We start from the raw sequence: 6,486 nt of genomic DNA, 5'->3' as shown, positions 1-6,486 counted from the left end.
GACGCTAAAATAAGGTCAATTGTATGGACCAAGGCGATGTACAAAGTGAGTGAGTTTACGTTACAAGCTAACCCTAACCAATGTCTTTAGACAGCTGAAGGAGCTATAAGCTGTAGTGCGGGCTACTACCACATTGACATTATGTTGGCTAGTAGCTAGCCATCCTCATAATGTAAGTTGTTGGGGATAGCTAAAAGTGAAATTAATGAACTTGTGAAGATAAAATAAATAAATCATTTTGAGACCAGGGATTTTTAGGTATGTGCATTATCTTTTTTTTGCTTGCTTATTACCTAGCTATATCTGGATGGATCACTGAGTTTCCAATAATCATGTTTGGTAAAACTATAGTTCTTATAACTGGGGAAAGAAAGAACAATATTCCCCAACATCCGTATGTATTTGGACAGTGACATTATGCAAAACATGCTGTAATTTACAAAATGTATGAATAAAAACACCTTCTTATAGCTGACAGTCTGCACTTTAACCACATTGTCATTGTATCTTTTAAAATCCAATGTGCTGGACAACAGAGCCTAAACAAAAATGTTGTCATTGCCCAACTACTTACAGATTGCACTTTATGTGCTGGTTTACGTTTATTTGTATAAAACCAAACTGGTCAGGCTATATACATTTTGCCCAGATTGATGCAATCGTTTTGTCCACAGAGGAAACATCCATTAGAGATGACAAACTACAATATGCTCACCTCTGCAACCACAAACAAACAAATCAAGGAACTATCAAACACCTCTTCAACTTGCAAGCAAGCAAAGATGTCTGAAATGATGGCAGTGGGAGGAGCCAGGTGCGTCTCACAGACAACCGTTGACAAGCTTGTCATTAATCTGATCTGTGAGGGCCAACAGCCATTCTCTGTGGTCGGTCAACCAGCTTTTAAACAGTTGGTAACCACCCTGCATCCTCAATGCAAAGTCATCTCCACTGTTCGTTCAAGAATACATGGAGCTGCCAATCACATGAAGAAGACAGTTATGGCACATCTTGGCAGGGTAAATGATGTTGCCACCACCACTGATTGTTGGACAGCTCATCAAAGGAGTTACATAGGGGTCACATGTCACTGGATAGATGAAGAATCTCTGGTGAGACGTTCTGCTGCACTCGCTTGCAAGAGATTGAGAGGTTCCCACACATTTGATGTGATTGCAGGTGCCCTCGATGACATCCATTGTGCGTACAGGATCAGGGGGAAAGTGATAAGAACCATAACAGACAGTGGATCAAACTTCATCAAAGCATTCAGTGTTTTTTGGGAGCAGAGCCAGGCAGTCAAGTCAGCAGACCGAGACTCAGATGCTGAAGAGCCAGCAGAGCAGGTTGAATACCAAGACCATCTATTCCATCCTGGAAAATGACAGTGGCCTAGAATATCAACTCCCTCAGCCTCAACGGTGTCCATGTCACCTGATGAACCTCATTGCAACAACAGATTCTGCGTTGGCAGAAACAAATAGTGATGGCTACAAAAGGTTGTCCAGGTGGTCTTTTGCCAAATGCCATGTGGAATAAAACATGGCGGTCAACCTTAGCTGCTGCGGTTGTAGAGAATGAGTGCAAACTGCAGTTGATCCGTCCAAATCAAACACGTTGGAACTCAACTTACCTGGCTGTGGAGAGGATCACACGTATCATACAAGAGAAGGGGGAGGATGCCATAAGAAATGTTTATGATGAATTAAAAGTGAAAATGTGACTAGTAATTCTTTGAAGGAATGTAATGTTTTCCTATTACAGTAATATTTATTGTCCATGAAATGTTAGAATTCTAAGAGGTATTACATTTACCTTACCTTGTCTTTCAGGCTGAGCCGGCAAAAATGTCCTTCTTGAACGAGTACTGCAAAGTGATGAAACCTTTGATCTCAGCTTTGAAAATTCTACAGTCTGAGACCAACACGCATATGGGGTGGCTGCTGCCAGTGATCTTCTTACTAAAAACAAAACTTCAAAGGCTGGAAGCATCTTGCCAAATGTGCCTACCACTTATCAGAGCCATTCAGAACGGTCTCCAAAAGTGCTTTGGAGAAATGATGGAGGAGCCACAGCTTATTGCTGCTGCAATCCTTCTGCCAAAGTTCAAGATGTCTTGGACTGACAAAGCTGATGTCATCACAGCCGGTATGATTTCTTTACTCCAAAAGGTTTTAACCTCATTGTCCATATGATGATATATTTTGGTCTTTGAGTCTTTTCTTAAATTTTTTAATAAAAAAAATTAATATTTTTTATGTTTTTCTTTTTTTCATTATTTAATTTGCATTACAGGTGCTGGACAATAACCTTTGCATATAACTATGTTTGGGTACAGCCAGACATGGACTCACCTCAACATTAGAGAATTTGTTAGGTCTGAGTTTGGGTACTGCCAGACATGGACACACCTCAACATTAGAGAATTTGTTAGGTCTGAATGTATTTGAACAACTCAAATCAATCTCAGTATCTGAGAATAACAAGTGTGGAAGTCTGTGTTAGAGCTATTGCAATGCCAGTAATATGATTGTGTTGCCAGCCACATACAACAGAGTTTGCTGAAACATGTGAATGTTGTGTTGTTTCCAATGTACAGGTTTGGCGTACCTGAAGAATCATCTTGACACAATCACACAGGATGAGACTGAGCATCTAAGGCAGCATTCATCTGATGAAGAGGATTTCTTTTCATCACTAACAACCAAATGGTCAGAAGGTACAGCGGAGCTGGATGGGTATCTTGCTAGTCCATCGGACAAAATGGATTTACTTCATTTGTTTCCGTACATAAAGAAATTGTCCCTCAAACTCAACACAGGCCTGCCTGTATCTGCTGCCTGTGAGCGTCTTTTTAGCTGTGCTGGACTATTCACTGAAAAGCGAGCCAGGATAGACTCAATTAACTTAGAAAATCAGCTCCTTTTGAAACTGAATGGCAAATTCAGCGAGAAGTGAAGTAAGTTAAGTGTTCGATAGGTAGTTTCACAAAATATATGCCTTTTGAACATTCCTTTGAACATTTGTAGATGTGAAGTTGAAGATTTAATATTAAAATCAGCTGTGCTGGATCTTGTTGGTTATTTTCTGGTGTTGTATGGAACCTTTAGCCTGTCAAGTGTTACATGTAAACAATATTACATAAACAGTAGTATATAGAAAAGTACCTTTTTTATATTCATTTGTTTGTGAAGCTTGCATTCCATTGCTATACACTTTTCACATGAACTTCCATTCTTGTAAAAGGAGAATAAAAATAACCATCAAAATTGAAATAGAAAATTATTTTAGAAGTAACTTAGTAACTTTTACTCTGAGTACTTTTTAAATGTGCTACTTTTTACTTTTACTTGAGTAGTTTTTTACACCAGTACTTTTACTTCTACTTGATTACAATTTCATTAAAGTAATTGTACTTCTACTTGAGTAGGATTTTACAGTACTCTTTCCACCCCTGGTGAGTATATGATAGGAATATATGATGGGAGTATATGATGTCTATAGATGTGCATGTGTGCGTGAATGAGTGCACATGTGTACATATTCAATGTATCAATATTTTTGAACAATAAGTCAGTTTGTTCATGCTCAAAATCGTTTTATTGAGCATCAATTTAAACTCCTGAAAGCCACTTGAAGCAAAAATTTGCAAATAATTAAATAAAAGGAGAAATATCACTTTCCTCTTGGACGTGGCAGAGGAACAAACAGATTGACCATACTCTCAATTCCAAAATCCTCCCCCGTCTAGCCAACACATTCGTCACGTCCATCTTGGCTGTGTGTGTGTGTGTGTGTGTGTGTGTGTGTGTGTGTGTGTGTGTGTGTGTGTGTGTGTGTGTGTGTGTGTGTGTGTGTGTGTGTGTGTGTGTGTGTGTGTGTGTGTGTGTGTGTGTGTGTGTGTGTGTGTGTGTGTGTGTGTGTGGGGTGTTGCAGGATGGAGGCTGTGCCAGGCTATTCGGCCCATACACAAACCGACCCATGGCCAACCTACGTTAAGACGTGTGTCTGTGTTACCCCAACCTACACACAGCTCATCTGGTAAGACATCCCACCAGTTAGAAATTGGACACCTGTCCTTCTGTCTGTCATTTCCCTGCATGTATTTCACTCTCTGTCTTTTTCTCTTTTTCACACAACCCATCTTTCCACCACCCTCCCTCCCTCTCATTCCTTATTAAGTTTAATGTCTCTGACCCAGGGAGTCAGGATATACACAGATATATTACTGTAATTATCTAATTTTACTGTGCCTTTAAACGTCCCATAGAAGCAGAGTTATGGTATTAATACTATAAAGAGGGTTGGGGCAGAGGAGTGATGACTTAATATCTGCAGTGAAGCTCTTCCTTGTCTTATCGTTCTGGTGTCTATGTAGCGTATTATGGACTTGACATTCATTGAAGAATAAAGTCAAATATTTAAGTTGGTTGTGGGCCTTTGCAAAAATGCAGGAAGTCAATAGTGATATTTAGTCTATACTATGAAGATCAAGTAATGCAATTATACTTGCTTGCTGTTCGATTCATTCAGTTTTCCCAACTGAAAAGCAGACATGGTTGGACGAGAGAAGTCTTCCACAGTGTCAACTGGTTAGTAATACTGCATGCCAATGGTAACCGTGGAGGGTGTATGTAATGTGAACATTTTACGTCTTCTCTCTTTTCATCTCATATCCTCAGTTTGTACCAGCAGAAATGTGAATAACCATATTTAGTTTCTCCACGTTGTGCAGAAACCAGGCTGCTGAATGTGTTATTTACTGAAGGACTGAATCACATTTGGGATCAGTTCAAATTCACAACTGTGCCAATCCCCTTTTTCTTTCTCTCTCTCTCGCTCTCTCCATCCATCTTTCTGTATCTCTCCCTCCATCTCTCTCTCTCCCTCCATCTATCTGTATCTCTCCATCTTTCTGTATCTCTCCCTCCATCTCTCTCCCTCCATCTGTATCTCTCCCTCCATCCCTGTATCTCTCCCTCCATCCCTCCATCCCTGTATCTCTCCCTCCATCCCTGTATCTCTCCCTCCATCCCTGTATCTCTCCCTCCATCCCTGTATCTCTCCCTCCATCCCTGTATCTCTCCCTCCATCCCTCCCAATAGATGGAGATGTGAAATATTTAAACACACTTTGTTGTTTGGGGACAATGCACTCCAGCAGATGGGTAGGCCCCGCACAGACCCAATGTATGCAAATCTCCATCCAAAGCAGCCCAGGATGTTTTCAATATAACACGAGCGCCTCAGGCCCTGTTTTAATCCCTCTTTACCCACAGCCAGCAACGCCTTTCATCCAGTCAAACGCCTTAAGCGCTATGTCAACTTGGACATCTGGCCTCACGACTGAACCCCAAAAAGTGTTCTGGTCTGTGACTGTGTGTGTTGGTGTATGTGTGGGTGGGGTGGGGGGGGGGGGGGGTGGTGCTACATTACAAAATGTTTATATTCGGAGGATGACATCACACTATCTATCCTCTCTCTATATTTTGTCTCTTTCAATGTGTGTTGTGATTTCTGAAGTTCTTTTTCCCACCCTCCAAGAACATATAGCAGACACACACACACACACACACACACACACACACACACACACACACACACACACACGCGCGCACACACACACACACACACACACACACACACACACACACACACACACACACACACACACACACACACACACACACACACACACACACAGTCTGTAGCCTACTCTGCCTGTTCAGACGATTGATTTTCTTCGTTGTGACATCTGAAGGGTGCTACTGCCTAGCCAGACACCTGGATACTCATGCCACCTCAACACACGTGTGTATATGTGAGCTAGGTGTGAGGGAAGGTGCCGTCTCTCCTGACTGAGGCTATAGATCATCAGGGTTTCCAGGACCACAGGTTCAGTTGCTCTTGGCAACGCTGCATGTTCTCATTGGCCTAGATCAGTGGTTCCCAAACTTTTTATAGTCCCGTACCACTTCAAACATTCAACCTCCAGCTGCGTACCCCCTCTAGCACCAGGGTCAGCACATTCTCAAATGTTGTTTTTTGCCATCATTGTAAGTCTGCCACACACACACTATACGACTGGCGCGTGGGAAGTGACAAGAGGACCAGGGCACAAATAATATAATAATAATAAATAATTTTGCTGTTTATTTAGCCATCTTACATATAAAACTTTATTTGTTCATCGAAAATTGTGAATAACTCACCACAGGTTAATGAGAAGGGTGTGCTTGAAAGGATGAACATAACTCTGCAATGTTGGGTTGTATTGGAGACAGTCTCAGTCTTAAATAATTTTCCACACACAGTCTGCGCTTGTATTTAGTTTTCATGCTAGTGAGGGCCGAGAATCCACTCTCACATAGGCATGTGGTTGCAAAGGGAATCGGTGTCTTAACAGCGAAATTTGCCAGGGCAAGATACTCTGAGCGCAGCCCAATCCAGAAATATGGCAGTGGCTTCTGATTGATTTACATTTTCA

At 41.4% G+C, this 6,486-nt stretch overlaps 1 long non-coding RNA gene across 1 annotated transcript; it reads left to right on the top strand.

Moving 5' to 3' along the window:
- Positions 1-1,838: 1,838 nt before the first annotated feature.
- On the top strand, positions 1,839-3,164 carry LOC115168834 (uncharacterized). The gene is made up of 2 exons (XR_003870762.1): positions 1,839-2,148; positions 2,600-3,164. It is a non-coding gene; the product is annotated as an uncharacterized LOC115168834 (long non-coding RNA).
- The last annotated feature ends 3,322 nt before the right edge of the window (positions 3,165-6,486 follow it).

The sequence above is a fragment of the Salmo trutta genome, chromosome 30, assembly GCF_901001165.1.
Source record: "Salmo trutta chromosome 30, fSalTru1.1, whole genome shotgun sequence".
NCBI lineage: Eukaryota > Metazoa > Chordata > Actinopteri > Salmoniformes > Salmonidae > Salmo > Salmo trutta.
The sequence above is the reverse complement of the archived record's forward strand: the minus strand, read 5'-3'. Positions and strand labels throughout refer to the sequence as shown.